The sequence below is a fragment of the Lissotriton helveticus genome, chromosome 5_1, assembly GCF_964261635.1.
Source record: "Lissotriton helveticus chromosome 5_1, aLisHel1.1, whole genome shotgun sequence".
Classification (NCBI taxonomy): domain Eukaryota; kingdom Metazoa; phylum Chordata; class Amphibia; order Caudata; family Salamandridae; genus Lissotriton; species Lissotriton helveticus.
The window spans coordinates 1,007,936,891-1,007,954,075 of NC_136065.1; the positions used below are offsets into that span (position 1 = coordinate 1,007,936,891).

At 38.6% G+C, this 17,185-nt stretch overlaps 1 protein-coding gene across 1 annotated transcript in view; it reads left to right on the forward strand.

Moving 5' to 3' along the window:
• C5_1H10orf90 (chromosome 5_1 C10orf90 homolog) overlaps positions 1 to 17,185 on the forward strand; it is an 822,168-nt gene that overhangs the window by 183,620 nt on the left and 621,363 nt on the right. The window lies entirely within an intron of this gene.

Below are 17,185 nucleotides of genomic sequence, written 5' to 3' on the forward strand. Positions count from 1 at the left end.
ACTTTTCTTTAAACTGGTAGCTCTATTCTCTTTTTTTTTACATTGAATACACCCATGCACTTATCATGACTCAACCCCCACTCGAGGGAAATGATGTAGACACTACAAGACAAACAAGGCTGCCATGAAATTTGAAAAGATTCATCAGGTTATTACTTTCCATGAAGCGAGATGGCACCTGCAAACAGTACCATAATCCAAAATGCCTTTAAGAGTTGAATTGTGGTCTAGGACACCAGCGAGACACAATCCCGGCTAGTTTTGACCCACTTGTGTGACCTTGGGCAACCACAACTCTCTCTCTGCTGAGTACTCACTTTGCACCTGTTCTCATATGAGCCCCTTTTAAAAGTTGCCTTGAGCCCATAAGTCTCTGGGGGTACTTGTGTATTATGCAAATCGCCGAAAAGCACTTTAACTCCTCTGCGTGGGTAGTAATCGCTGTACAATACAATTAGAAATGATTATATTAAACTAAACACATCCAATAAAGGAATGAATTAAAACTGAGAACAGCATGTTTTCCTGTAGGGCTTGCTGACAGGACCCGTTAGTGTAGAAAAGTGCTAGCATTTAGGGCAAAACAACACCGGCACTGTGCAGCTCAGTGCACCCGACCCCCAGGCACTTTGTCTTACCGCATGTTGCACCTCCCCCAATGTGATTAAAAAGGGCATTGTAAAACATAAGTGAACACGTGCAGAAAATAAAAACAAAAAGGGGCCACCATTGCTCAAGGGCAACGTCCCACGGGTGGTGTGTGCAGTGGCCATCATTTCGTGGGTGCTGGGGAAGGTGGAGGGGACTAACAGGGGAGGGGTGGGAAATGAAGTGACGAATGATAACACTTGCATGGAGTGTTTTCCCCTTCTCCCCATTGTTGGGGAAGGTTTATGCCAATAGGAAGCCTCCTTGTTACCCACTGAGAGACAGGAGAGGTTTACTGCAAGTGTCGAGAGTGGGATACCATGTGGGAAAAGGAGGAGGCACAGAGGAATCCTGCTAACAGGACCCCTTAGTGTAGAAAAGCGCAAAATTTAAGGCAAAACAACTCCAACACTGTGCGGCACTGTGCAGCTCTGTGCACCCGACCCATGGGCACTTTATCTTACTGCATGTTGTACCTCCCCCAATGTGATTCAATGTGAGCCTAAGACCTGGATCATATTGTGTCAGGAAAGCATTGTGAAACATAAGTGAGCATGCGCAGAAAATAAAAACAAATAGCGCCCACCATTGCTCAGGGGCAAGATCCTGGGAGTGTTGTGTGTGTCGGCAGCCATTGCGAATCAAATAAAAAAAGTGAAAGCGCTCACTGCATGCAGAAAATAAAAAAATATTTGCAATGCAATAGGTCTGGCATTGAATTGCGAGACCTGTGGCATTGGAATGAAGTGACCGCCATTGTCACGGCTGCTGCATGGCGCGCTGAATGTAAGCAAAGCACGTCGTGCCTTCAGTAAGAGAAACTTAATAAAGAAACCAGTGCTTACAGACTTAAGAACATGTAATGGGGAATAACCGAAATAAAAGGGCCAGTCGCCATGGGAGGTTACAGATGAAGACAAGGCGGTCCTAAAGAGGGACTAACAAGCCTATTTACGAATCAGAAGCCAGCATTTATGAAGGATAATAACACAAGCCAATGACAAATATGGGCGGAAAGTGGGTGTGGCTTCTATTCCATACTCCACTACAAGTCTTGCAGAGCAGTGCATGCGCACTGACTCTAGGCTCGACCTAAACCACATTGAGAAACACATACATACATGCACATACCTAACAAGTATTACTTCTTTCTAATTCAATTACAGGCGGACAGCATGTTCTCATCTTTTCTTTCTCACTACACTAATCCTGTTTAATAATGTTACTAAAAGTACTACAACTCCCAGAATGCAAATAACAGATGTATCTATTCTGCACATGATGTTTAAACATTTATAACATTGCAACTTTCCACAAGTCTACACTGTTATTTTTTAATAAAGTGCACAATGTAATCAAGAGGCAGTAATGCATTTTTGTCTTACTTTCCAAAACATTCACCACTAAAAGATACAGTTCATTCATCTTATATATTTGTTCTCATCACTGTAATACTCCTTTTAATCAAACTCCCATATACATCTTCATTTATAATGTACATTTTTAAAATAATTACAAATTTATATACATACCAGTGAATTGAGTGTGTAGATTATTGTTTTAGCTCTTTCTGGATAGTTTTGACACTGTTAAGATTTGTAAAAACTAAGCACAAGACTGGTACACCACTCTCATACAAAAGAACTCTAAAATGGAAACCTCTTCAACTTTCCACTCTATCATCTTGAGAAAGGCAGCAAATGAAATCATGACTATCATTTTAGGCTACTGAATCTCCACTTGTGAATGGTTAGCATCTGTTAACCCTTTCCCTCTCTATCAAAACGAGGTTCCTGTTGGTGCTTTCTCGCGATGTTTTCGTGATTATCGCGGAATAATCGCAAAAGAAAGGGAGTTCAAACCTATATCCAGCTTCATTTTTCTAATTTTTAAATACTACACATCAGTGTATTACATAGTCCTTAGTTGGAAATTAAAACTTGCCATTACTTACATTGAGTCATCACTCCTCAACTTAAAAAAAAATTCTGTCTCTTTAACACCCTTCTCCCCAATAGAGTCTTAGCTCAGTATTCCTTGCAGCCCAGTGGAACCAGTAGGTCACAAGTTCACAGCACAACATTCTAGAAGGAACATGCCGTTTCCAAATAGTATCGAGCAGGTGTGCTTTACTACACAGATTCAAAAGTATAATCCATGTCTGTTGTTCATTTCTTTTCTTAAACAGCAGCCAAAAATAAGACTTCTTGCTAAGGCATCCAACACACTACCTAATGATATTCACTTTCATACTGACAGCATCAAATCAAATATAGATATACATATCTTTTTTTTAAAAACCTCTATTTTAACTGCTTTTCCTTTGGAAAACTACTTCATTCAGCTTCAGCCTTCTCCTGACGACTATTGCTCCTTCACTTCAAATGCTTAGAGCATGGATTGTGGGCCACATCTATATCTATTAGGCTAAAGAGGTTACAAAAAAAGAGAGGTATATTGACAGGGACTTGGGATTGCCAAATGTACAGATTACTTGGTTTGGCCAGAGAGGGTTAAAGTTTCATCAGTTGCTGGCTTTGGTTAAATCCAAAGTGAATTTCCAAACTCCTCACCTTATGATTGTGTACTGTGGTGGCAATGACCTAGGCACATTGACTGGAGTAGAGCTGGAAATCCAAATTAAAGGAACCTTTGCAGAACTGATGTCACTTCTCCCTCACACTGTCTTGGGGTACTCTAATATATGCCAAAGACAGAAATTGAAGTGGTCAAATCAATTCTGTCCACCGATTGACAAAGTCAGGAAACATGTTAATAAAACTGTTTCTGCATTCCTCAGAGACCATCGCATGGGCTGGATCTATAACAACAATCTGCGTTTTGACATGCATGGAATTTATAGGAATGCTGGAGTGCACTTTATAGATGAAGGCAATTGGGTGTTTATAAATAACCTAAAACTCTGCATACTATCTTATGAATAGCAGGCTTATGACGGAACGGCTCTTGTCAGAGCCACACTAGTACCCAAAATATTGTGATTTTTTTCCTAAAAGATATTTTCTTTTGTTTTTTACAATCTTCACAACAATGTCACAATCCCCATAGACACTTCATGAAAACAGAAAACAAAAGCAGACATTCAATGGCGACCAACACATTCAAAAATAGTATGTAAAAAAAAAAACATTCTAAACACTGCCCTACACATATTACTATATACCTAATTCTTTCAAAGCATGTTTAAATTTATATTTTTCTACTAAGTTTCTTTAAAAATCATCTTTCAGACCTACTTACCATTTTCGTGTTTATTTGGGACATTGTGACACCGTCGTTAACCGCGACAGTCGCGCCTTTCACAAAAAGTGAAAACAGATATATGCATACATTACAGTATTTTACACACTAGGGGTTTATTACTGTACACTTCAAACACATGTTTTTCTGGTGTATTTCTAGAACAGAAGTCTCTAAAACCTATTTTCCGTTTTTGCACTGAGGCCGGGAATCGTAATGACGTTGGTAATCGTGATCCCCATGGTTACATCGCGAAAGCAAAAGCAGGAATTCAATAGCCACCACCATATAAAAAAATTCTAACTATATAAATAATTCCAACTTTCACAGTAGATAACTCAGTATATAAATAACTTTATAAAAACATTTATCAATATCTCAATATCTCTCTAAAAATGTATTCATGCTTCATTGATATTTTTTTTCAATATTTTCACATTGATAGTCGCAATGGCCACACAATGGTACATGGGGGCCACACTGGTGGTCGTGGCATTGATGCGAATATCGCGCCCAATTTTAAAAATCTATTCTGAACACATAACTTGTGTCACTAACACCTTCATTTCTCAACCATGGTGTCAGAATATCATCACCCTCACCCCTTATGTGGGTTTTCACACAGATTTTCAGCCCCGGGAACTTTTCCTGATAGATATTGGCCGCAACTTTCTATTCAGATTGCGTCCAGCCAATCTGAGCATTCCCATTGGCGCGTGCATTCATGATTAATCGCGAAACCACTGCAAAATATACACGGACAGAATTATCAATATAATTTTAAACTTACATTTCTCAACAACGACAGAATGGATTTACACCTAAAAAGCAAAAGGCACTTCCATGAACCGACATCTACCTCCCTGCCAAATTTGGTGTAAGTCTGTTTAGCGGTTCAGCCTGTAGGTGTAGCTAAAGGTCCCTATAGGAATTAACATTACAAACGCAACCTTATTTCATGCAAACCTTCTCGGTCCTCACTGAATGGATCACCCCCAAACTTTCTATAACAATAATACCCACCGTGACACTTTTTGAGGGAAAATTTCATACAGATTGGTCAAACAACATCAAAGTTATAGCCAAGTCAAAAAATGCTTTTCCTATGAAAACTAGGTCCTAACTATAACTACCTACTGTTGACCGCCAGTAGGTAATATATATATATATAGGGCTCCCTCCCCTTCAAAATAGATACTGCCCTGGGGGATGGGGTACCCAGGGCCTAAAGAGGCTTGACTAGGGGGCACCCTTTTGCCTTTTAAAAAAGATATGGCCTAAATGAATGGGTCCCAGGACCTACAAAGGATAGAGCAAGGAGCTGCATGCCATTATTTATATTTTGGAAGCAGGGATGCGGTCCCAGGGGAGTATTTAGGCTCAGGGAGGGGGGCTGTATGCCCCCACACTTTATTAATTACTTGGGGGACCATGGTGAGGAGGCTGTGTTGCCACTTCTCTTTTAAAATAATTTACTGCTCTGGTGGATGGGGCCTTGGGGCCTAATAAAGTTCAGGGAGGGGCCTCATGGCCCCACCACTTTTTTATTATATTTGGCCCTGGTGCACACCCTGCACAGCATGTTGTTGGCTGGACTTGGCCGAAGGCAATGCATGATGTGTGGTTGGCTGCCTGCAGAGGGTTGGCCACAGGGCCTTGCTGCAAGCCAGGCCCTGTGCCCAGCACCCTACTATGCATGGCCTAAGGCCCTGCACAGAGTGGGATTGACTGACTTTGGAGGGGGGAGATGGCCACAGGCCTTGTGTTTAACCCCCACTACACACCACCAAAGACTGTGCGCAGCGTGGGGTTAGCTGCCTGCAGGGATTGGATTTACATACAATAATAAAATATTACTTTATATAAAAAACTAGATATTCACTGAAAAAAAGAAAGGTTAAAGTAACGTTATAGATAGGAGACATGTTCAGTCACAATGTAACTTCTTAAACTCTACAAACCACACACATTCACCAGTTATAGTTATTTCTAGTAACAGTAACTCATGCCCTAAGGTAACTATAACTCACACCCTTTTATGCACTCCTACTTACCCCACATATCACATCACTCATGACATCTTCTATGATTTATCGATAATATCACTGCAACATTTGCAATAAAATTAATGATGAGATAATTGTGCTTGGCAGAGTGTGAGTTATAGTTACCTAAGGGCCCGAGTTATAGTTACTTGAGATAACTATAACTGGTGAATTTCTGTGGTTGTTCGCGTTCCTTTAACCTTTGTTTATTTTTGTGAAATGATCTATATATATATATATATATTACCTACTGGCGGTCGCCAGTAGGTATATATAGTTAGGATTTTTTCCCTATGGGATTTTTGAAAATTCTATGTCCAATAACTTTGGCGTTTGTGGACGGAATTGGCTGAAATTTTCAGGAAAATGGAACATTTTGTTTCTGAGCAGCCCCTGAAAATTTGGGGGGGGTTCGTCAAGGGGGGGCCGAGAAAAAAGGGGGGTCCCAAAACGTGTTTTTAACATTGAGTTTTCCATAGGGCGGTTGGCCTCACTTTTAGCCCGAACGGCTGAATGGATTTGCATGAAACTTGGCAAAATTGTAGGGACTGGTAGCCCGATGTGCCTTTTCTAGGTCTCAATATATGTGCTCCAGTGGATTTTGAGAAATTAACGTTTAAAAAAAGATATATATCTGTAAGCGAGCTCCGGGCAGCGCTCCGGTCCGCGGACCTTAAGCGTACCGGAACTTCGCGTAGCTAAGCTGATTGGCTCTCCGGTGTCTGTCAACATTCTAAACAGTCCGGAGCGGCCGCCATCTTGTCTCTCGGTAGGATTGAGAGACAAGAGGAGGCCAAAACAAAGGCGAAAATGACCATAAGGGGGCATACTAGATCCTCCCTGACCCCCTAGGTTTAATGTGGAGGTTTTAAAAGGGCCCCGCGGGGCAAAAAAAACAAAAATTTTTTTTATTTTTTTTTTTCGTGGGGAGCGCCCGGTCCGCGAACCGGGAAGCGTTCTGGGCAGCGTACTGCAATGAAAAATGAATGATAGACTTTTCAAATGCTGTATGTTAATTGATTGTTGTTTTTGTTGATTATTTTTTTATTTTTTTATTTTTTAAGCATTTTTTTTTATTGTGATTGTGTTTCATAATTTATTAAACTTTCTAACATTTCATTGTCAGAAATTTCATAATTATCATGGAATATACATTGTAGTCTCTGAGGGTGTAAAATGTCCTCATTTGCAAGGAGGTTATCTACTGCTTGTACACATTGCAGTAGTTCATTGTCCCAAGTTTCATCGAAAAATTCAATGTCAATTTGATCAATTGTATCAATCAATTCTTGGCTGCTCTCTTGCAGGTCCATTTCAAAAGAAACTTGGTTTTCGCCTTCCATTTTGCCTGAAATTTGGATTAAGAAAATATATATTAGTAGAGATAGGGCAATGTTGGGAATATTTTTAGATAGGCATTTTTTATCAGTGAATTTATCTTTGGGCAGTGTATAGTATCAGAGTGGAAGTAGGAATATAAAAAAGTGTATGTGATTTAACGTAAGTAAATTCATAATTATACAAGAGAAGCCTAACTCCATCCATAACTATAACAGAGAAGTCTCTCTAAATCTATAACTACTACAGAGGGATAGTATATATCTATCAGAAAAAGTTTACCATATTAACTTATAGTGCACAATATACTTCAGTTTTAAAAATAAAAACTTACCTTTAGAAAGAAGTTGAAGGAATTAGTGAAAATACTATTGAAATGTACAGCAAGAAGTAGTAGTCAAAATGGCTGTGTTTTCTTCTCTTCCTTTATATATATTCAGGTATATAACCAATGAAATGTCAGGTAAAAAAAGTAGAAAATGAAAGTAACATTTTCATTGGTTGTCAATTCCAACACTTCAGATGTGTTTTGTGAAGTAATTTACCTCAGGGTATTTAGAGAGGTCTACAGGCTAAATGACTAAATGGAATTCCAATCAAATTTGTGAAAATGGTAGGGATTGGTATGTAGTATGAGCTAATCTATATTTGGTGAAATTGTCTCCAGTGGCTTTTCTGTGAACTACTTTCCCACCTTTTTTGATGGTGCGCTTCCCAGGGAGCGACCCGGTACGCGTACCGTTGAGCGCCCCGGTTCGCGAACCTTAAGCGTTCCGGGAGTCCACAATTTTGTGTTTCGGTCGAATTAAGATACAAGATGGAGGGCAAATAATGTTCAGAATGGGTAGAAGGGGGCACGGTAGAGTTATCTTGACCCCCTAGGTTTTCTGAGGGTGGCTGAGGAGGCTTATATGTGCGAAAAAAAAAACATTTTTAAAAAAAATTTCGCGAGGTTAGCTCCCGGTTCGCGTACCGGGTAGCGCCCCAGGGAGCGTACTTTGTTGGAAATTAGTGAAAAATGTTAGAGTAAAATAATAATTGTGAGTGATCAGATGTAGGGTAGCTCTGAGAAGAGCTTTTGGGTTTATGGTACATTTAGGTACTTATAAGTAGGTACCAATGCACATTCTTAAATTCAGAGTGAAAACTCTGTTGCCCTCATCTGAGAAGTGAACTCCATCTCCTCTGTAGATATCTTGCATGTAGTAACGCAAGTTATTGTTGTACAGGGAGCCCATTCCATGGTCTCTCATGTAAGCTGAAACAGATTTGTTTACATGCTTCCTCGACTTCTCAATTTGTGGACAAAATTGGTTTGACCACCTCCATTTCTGTCTTTGGCATATATTTGAATATACCAAGGCAGTCTGAGGAAAAAGTGCCATTAATTGCTCAAAGGTGTCCTTTAAAAGCATTTCCAGACCTACACCAGTCAAAGTGCCCAAGTCATTACCTCCACAGTGCACAATTAACAGGTCAGGTTTGGGCAAATGCATAAAGGTTTTCACCAATGGTATCAATTGGTGACATTTTAATCCTCTGTGGCCAAACCACTTAATTTCCACATCTTGTAAATTGAGGTTAGGTAATTTCCTGTTTTCAACGTACCTTTGAGCCCAGTGAATATAACTATGTCCAACAATCCAGACAGAAAACATGGTGAGAGAAGGTTCTCCTGCAGTCAGATGAAGTGTGGCAATGAAATGGCAGTTGAAAAAATGAGAGTTTAAAATGAAAAAAAATGTGGAGTTTCTGTGTTCATGAAGCAGTAACAGTGATTGGTGGATTTTGATTGCTGAAAACAGAATGTTAGGGTGCACGGATGTGTTCTTTGAAAGATGTATTTTGAATGGTCAATAAAAAATCATTAAATGAAAGAATGCACTGGATATGCAGGTGCACTGAGAGTTCAGAGTTCAATTGCAACAAAGTTGTGTGAACTTGCAAACACCAGAAGTCTTCCAAGAGGTGGTTGCCATGCAGAAAAGGCATGAAATGGCAGAGGGGGGAAGGGTTTTCATTTGAAAAAAAGTGAGGGAAGAGTTTTGATTGGGTGACATGAGAGATATGTGTGAAGAATTACAGCATTTCTGTGCTTTTGATAGCTGCAGACTCTGGAGTGCATACCTTTTGCTCTGCTGAAGACAAATTGGTGTGTTTCTGAGACTGTTTTCAAACTCAAAGTATTTGCTAAGGTGAGAAAATATTTCTTTAATTTAGATAGAGAATAGTGTGCTTTTAGGAGAAAATTATGAATTATGTGGCGCAAATTGCTTGTAAATATGCTCCCACATGTGCATGGAAAATTTAGATTTTGAATGTTTGTGTTACATAGCCATGTTAAAAGTGATACAAACATGCTGCAAAGGCAATCAAAAAACGCTTTTATGTGTTTTAAGGACATTTTAAGTAATTTTCCCATGTGCAGTGTTTTGAAATTATGATTTGAAAATCGTTTTTGGGGAAAAGGAATTGTTTTTAAATTTATGACAAGGACATAATGGTGTATGCTTCTTTATACGGCAATTGACTGTCCCTGATGTTATTTTTCCCATTTTAATGTAAGACCTTTCTCTGTGGCGCAAGTTGCTTGTAAATATGCTCCGACCTGTGCATGGGAAATTTAGATTTTAAATGTTTGTGTTACATAGCCATGTTAAAAGTGACCCAACCATGCTGGAAAGGCAATAAAAAAACACTTTCATGTGTCTTAAGGACATTTTAAGTAATTTCCCTGTGGGTAGTGTTTTCAAATTATGAATTGAAAATCGTTTTTGAGGTAAAGGAATGTTGTTAAAATTTATGTGCGCCATATGTCCACAAATTTCGTTTTCAGGGGTGCAGCAGGGTGTTCTTGAGACACCCCTGCACCTTTGGAAAAATTCCTAATTTGCGATGAGCTAATTGCTAATCGCAAATTGCACCTTCATTCTTATGGGCCTCCTGCTCCATGGAAATGAATGGGTAATTTGCAATTAGCAATTTGCTCATCGCAAATTAGGAATGGTAAAGAATCGCTATTTATTCCTTAAAATTCGCTATTTTGGAAATGCAAAATAGTTATATGATACATATGGCGGTTGATGTCTAACAAGATAAGAAGCTTAGGGAAACATTTATGATGACTGGCGCAATGAAGTGGACATTACTTACTTCATTGGTAGAGCTTTACATGTATTATGTCCTCTGTATTCTTCATCAAGCGTAACTTTAATCTGCAACCCTGAGTAGGCCTCACCTTAAACAAACCTCTGGATAGGCCACACCTTATCGTCATCCTGAATTAATCATTTAAAATGCTAGGGACAGATTTATGATAGGTGTATGCCTCTTTTGCGCCACTTACAAAACACTGTCCACGGGGAAATGACTTAAAATGTCCTTAAGACACATGAATGTGTTTTTTTAAAGCGTTTGCAATTTTTTGGGGTGACTTTTAACATGGCTATGTGACTCAAACAGTCAAAATCTAAATTCACCATGCACAGGTGGGAGCATATTTACAAGGAATGTGCTCCATGGGGAAAGGTCTTATAATGTAATATGGGAAAAATGACATCAGAGACACTGAAATGCCTTATAGAGAAGCATACACCATTATGTCCTTGTCATAAATTTGCAAACCATTACTTTTCCCCAAAAACGATTTTCAAATCATAATTTGAAAACACTGCACATGTGGAAATTACTTAAAATGTCCTTAATTCAAAATTTGCTATTCCTTATTTTGCGATTGCACTGAAGGATTTGCAAATTTTGCGATTCCTTAAATGCAATGTATCAAACAAAAAATATGTAAAAAATGATATTAAGGATTTGGAAACTACCACCAACTTCTAGTGTGTGGTAATTTGCGAATTCTTTTCAAAAAGCATTTTTTTCCAAAAAACAAAAGGTGCCATATGACGCCTATACATGTCCTTAGGACATGTATGTTTGCCATATGCCCCCAAATTTCTTTTTCAGGGGTGTAGCAGGGTGTTCTTGAGATACCCCTGCACGCTTGAAAAAATTCCTATTTTGTGATGAGCTAATTGCTAATCGCAAATTGCAACCTTCATTCCTATGAGCCTCCTAGCCCATGGAAGTGAATGGGTAATTTGCAATTAGCAATTTGCTCATTGCAAATTAGGAATGGTAAAGAATTGCTATTTATTCCTTAAAATTTGCTATTTAGGAAATGCAAAATAGTTTGATGGTACATATGGTGGTTCATCTGTAACAAGATAAGAAGCTTAGGGATACATTTATGATGACTGGCGCAATAAAGTGGACATTACTTACTTCATTGGTAGGCCTTTACATGTATTATCTCCTCTGTATTCTTCATCAAGCGTAACTTTAATCTGCAATCCTGAGTAGGCCTCACCTTAAACAAACCTTTGGATAGGCCACACCTTATTGTCATCCTGGATTAATCATTTAAAATGCTAGGGACAGATTTATGATAGGTGTATGCCTCTTTTGTGCCACTGTGCGTCACTTTTATGATGCAGCGGCGGTGCTAATTTGCAATTAGCAATTTGCTCATTGCAAATTAGGAATGGTAAAGAATTGCTATTTATTCCTTAAAATTTGCTATTTAGGAAATGCAAAATAGTTTGATGGTACACATGGTGGTTCATCTGTAACAAGATAAGAAGCTTAGGGATACATTTATGATGACTGGCGCAATAAAGTGGACATTACTTACTTCATTGGTAGGCCTATACATGTATTATCTCCTCTGTATTCTTCATTAAGCGTAACTTTAATCTGCAATCCTGAGTAGGCCTCACCTTAAACAAACCTCTGGATAGGCAACACTTTATCGTCATCCTGGATTAATCATTTAAAATGCTAGGGACAGATTTATGATAGGTGTATGCCTCTTTTGTGCCACTGTGCGTCACTTTTATGATGCAGCGGCGGTGCAAAAGATTTGCTATGAGGCGACAACATTACAAATTGATGCATTTAGGCAGATATGTCATGGTGTAAAAAAAACGTACCACATGAAACCGATGCAGCTGTGATGCAAAAGATGCACCATGTCGCAAGACAGGCCTCACTTGGGGCCATATGTATCAAGCTAATTAGCATTCGCAAAGATCAAAATTCTACGAATTTCGGCCTTTGCGAATGTTAATTAGACAAATGGTATGTATCAAACAAGTTTGATGCAAAATAAGGAGTAGCAAAATGTGCTATTCCTTATTTTGCAATTGCACTGAAGGATTTGCAAATTTTGTGACTACTTAAATGAAATGTATCAAACAAAAAATATGTAAAAAATGACATTAAGGATTTGGAAACTATTGTGGTAAATTGGTGGTAATTTGTGAATTCTTTTCAAAAAGCTTTTTTTCAAAAAAACAAAAGGTGCCATATGACGCCAACACATGCCCTTAGGGCATGTATGTGTGCCATATGCCCCCAAATTTCTTTTTCAGGGGTGCAGCAGGGTGTTCTTGAGACACCCCTGCACCCTTGGAAAAATTCCTAATTTGTGATGAGCAAATTGCTAATCGCAAATTAAACCTTCATTCCTATGAGCCTCCTAGCCCATGGAAATGAATGGGTAACTTGCAATTAGCAATTTGCTCATTGCAAATTAGGAATGGTAAAGAATTGCTATTTATTCCTTAAAATTCGCTATTTAGGAAATGCAAAATAGTTTCATGCTACATATGGCGGTTCATCTGTAACAAGATAAGAAGCTTAGGGATAGATTTATGATGACTGGTGCATCACCAGGGATGTGTCAGTCATCCTGCGCCGCTGTTCCGCCACCCATGGTGTGCTGCATTTAGAATACGGGGCATCATGGGGCAAAAATGGCACAGATGCGTGACGTATCTGTGCTGTAAAGGTAGTGATTGCTGGAGTTGTATCGCAAGTGCGATGCAGCTCAAGCAAGGCTCAGGGGTGCCCCATCTCCACAATGTTGTGTCAAGACCTATGCCTGCTTAAAGCAGGCGCAGGGTTTTGATGAAGCTTTCTCCTATCTGATTGTAAATACGGCACACCATGGGTGGCAGAGTAGTGGTGCACGTTAACTGGTGCATGCCTGGGGATGTGCCATTTAACATAAATCTGCCCCTTTACATTTAAGTATGTGCAGGGGACACAGAGTCGGTGAGGCTTATCCAAGGTTAAGAAGAGATGAGTCCTGTTCACTGAAAATTTAGACATATGCTTCACCTGCTCAGCATCGCTGGACATGGCTAAATAATAGCTGCAAAATGTTACTCTTGTTAAACAATTTTACTATTATAATCTCTGAGATTTGTCTCTTACTCTGCAACATCTCATTGTTGTTATCTTTCTTTAAAGATAAAGACAACCTCAACATGAGCGACAATCTGCAATCAGTTGATTTTGACCTCATCATTGAACTTGTAATTGAAACATCAGTGGATGTTGATCCCTTGGATGATTTAAATCCTGAGGATGAAGAAGAGCGTGATGAGGATGCAGATTTGTCCGAATTATATGACATAGGATGGGAAGCTGACCTGCTTGAGCCTATGGAAATATAAACATTTATTTTTAAAATTTATAATTAATAAAAAGTAAAAAGGTAAACCGTTTAATTTAAAAATAAAGACACCTTCAAAAGCAGGTTATGTGTAGTGTCTTCAATAAAATATTAAAATATGCTCATAAAATTAGATCAGATTCACATATAAAATAGCACAGGTAACATAAATATAAATGTCATTTCTTTTCTGCTATTTCTGTATTGTAAATTTGCAAGGACTAAAAAATCTTCTATTTAAAATGTCAAGTAGTGTGTTAAGTTTTTGATCACTGTTATTGTTTTACTGTTTGGTAATAATGGTTAATAACATTTTTTATTATATTTTACCACAGATTCAACTGCAGATCATTTCAAGATTTCACCATGCCAACAATAGAAAGACAGAGAAAGGCTGCAAAACGTCAAAGACAGCAGGTGAAAGAAAATAAGCAGCAGTCCTCTAACAAAAAGATTTGTCAAGTCACGAAGAAAGCACCGGGTAAGAGCACAAAATATTTCATAAGAAATATGTGTAGTAAAAAAAATATTACTACAGAAAATGTTTCAGTCCATAAAACGAGAAGGAATTCAAATGGAAAGGAAAGGCCAATCAAAAATGTTACTGCTAGAGCAAGAGATAACTCTGTGCATGATAGTAGAAGGAAACAACAGTTTAGGGAGATTCGTAAACGAATGTTCCGCAACAGGATAATTGGCAATTTGTTAAAAAATATTAAGAAAGGTCAACATAAACTGGTTTTTTATAAGAGAAAAAAAAAGTTGAGAAAGTTATTGATCAGGCATTTGAAATTAAACGTAAGTTATTTATTTTGATAATCAATAGAATTAGGAAGCTAAACAAGGTAATTTATGATTTCAAAAGAAATAGTAGATGGAAGAGAATAGTTAATCGTAGTAATTTTTGTGAAGTTTTTTCTGGAGAATGGATGCATAGTTCAAGCTGTGAGGCATTTTTTAATGAGGAGAGTTATTTCCAGGATAATGATTTGGTGCATGCAGTTGACACCAGTGGTCGTGCTTATGAAGTGAAAGATGGTCGTCCAGTTGAAAAAGAAAAACTTGTGACAACAGAGGCAGAAGAGGTGTTAGGTAATGAGGTTTTAGGAAGACGTGCTAAGGGTCCTGTGTACACCTGGAAGTGTAGTAGTATTTGCAGTGTGCGACAGGATTCCATCAATTTGCTTTGTGATTTTGTACGGTCATTTAATAAGAAAAGTTTGAAGCAGAAAATAAGGTTGTTGCAAGAATTAGATCCTTGCAGAGTAAGAGAAGTGACAGGTTTGCATGGTCATTCACTGGCTTGTCTTTCCAGGAGAGTATGCCAGAGTGTTTTTCATCATTTCAGGATGCTAGCAGTGCATCATAATAAAGTGAGGAAATTAGTTAGAATGTTGTATTATGCTAAGAGTCCAGCAATTATGCTTAAACAATTATGCGCTGCTCTTTTGCATGGTTCTGAAATAGATGTGAAGAATATATGTGAAGAAATTGAGTTTTGTTACTTTGGAAGTAAAGAGGAGAATGTTGAAATTGAGCAAGAAGAAGAGGGTCATGTGGAAGATAGTGTACAGGTTTCCAGTACAGATAATTTCCAGAGGGAAATTGCGACGTTTGAGGTGAAATCAAGTGAGAGGCCTAATTTCACTTGTGTGTGTTGTCGACGCACTTATTATAAGAATCAGACTAAGTTAGTGGATTTATATGCAAAAAGTGAAAGGGAAGATAATAGTGAATGGAAGGATTTCGCAACATACTTGATGGTAGAAAATTGTTTTGATTTGGGATTGGATCAACGTGTGTGTACTTATTGTTGTTGCAAATTAAATCAAAACCAGATGCCTGCTAGAGCAGTTCATAATAATCTGGAGTTGGTTGAGATTCCTTCTGAATTGAAGGATTTAAATACTTATGGCTATTGTAAGAATGGAGCCAAAGACAGGGAAATTGCCTCCATCAGATTTACAGAGAGGATTAAAGGGAAGAGTTGTTTATTTGCCTCTAGATTTGAAGAAAAACATTAACACAATTGGAGTAGAAAAAGTGGAAGAGGAACCTCTGGTTATCTTAGTTAATGGGGTTCCGACAAAGAATAAGAAAATATGGCAAGATTTAGTAGATGTTAGGAAAGTTAAAAAGGCAACATTGTATTTGAAAAAAAATAATAAATACTATAAGAATGTATATGTTGCAGAAGAGGAAGTAAGTGAGGAAGAGGATAGCGATTTGTGTGCTGGTCAAATTGAGAAAGTAGAACCCTCTACTAGTGAAGAAATATATGAACATTATAGTGTTCATCCTTTGCATTCCAAGGAAGTCATGGGGAATGCTATTGAGTTGTTTCAAATGAAACAAGCCAAAGGGAGTCCCATTAGTGTTTGGGAGGAAAGTTTGGAAGCTCGGTGTTTCCCACAGCTTTTTCCAACAGGTCAGGGAGGAAGATATGATGAGCGACCTCATCAAATTCCTGCTTCTGAATACCGGACTTTGCGATTGTATGCAGGAGATGCTAGGTTTCGACAATGCATTCCCTATTTGTTTCATCTCCTGTTTGAAAGCGATCTGTCTGGACTGTCATATGCAGTGAACCACATCTTGAAAAGTGGTATACACATGCAAAACATCTCGGCAAGTGACTTTATGGATAAAGTCAATGTCCAAGACAGTATTTTGGATTCTCACCTGATTAATCTCATGGCGTGTCAGCGTGGTACTAATGAGTACTGGTACCGTCGTCATGGTGATTTAAAATGTATGCTGAGGAACTTAGGTACTCCCACATGGTTCCTCACTCTGAGCTGTGCCGAGTATGGCTGGGAAGACTTACTTGAATTTCTACGAGAGGCAAATGCTAACGTAGATAACATCGAATTCAAGACACCCGGAGAACTGTGCTCTTTGGATCCAGTCAATGTATGTAGGTACTTCAATCATAGATTTGAAGCTATGATGTCTTTCATCATGAATAAGAAGAATCCACCTCTTGGAGAGGTGTTGGATTTCTTCTGGAGAAAGGAGTACCAAGCAAGAGGTGCTCCTCATATACATATGTTGCTGTGGATCAAGGATGCACCTAAATTTGGAACGGATCCAGAAGACTCAGTGATGAGTTTCATCCAACAGTATTCTACGTGTGCTGTTCCAAACACAAAGGAGAAGAAAAGCCTAAGAGAAAAAGTTCTGCGTTTCCAAAGCCATCGATGTGGAAAGTACTGCCGTCGTAAATTCCGAAACAAGGACAAGTTCTACACCAAATGTCGTTTCGGTTTTCCACGACCGGTGATTTCTAAAGGAAGAGTAAACAGTTTGATGTCTTCGCTGCGACATAATGTCATGAAGAAATCACCTAAAAACACATACAATTTGAAGAGGA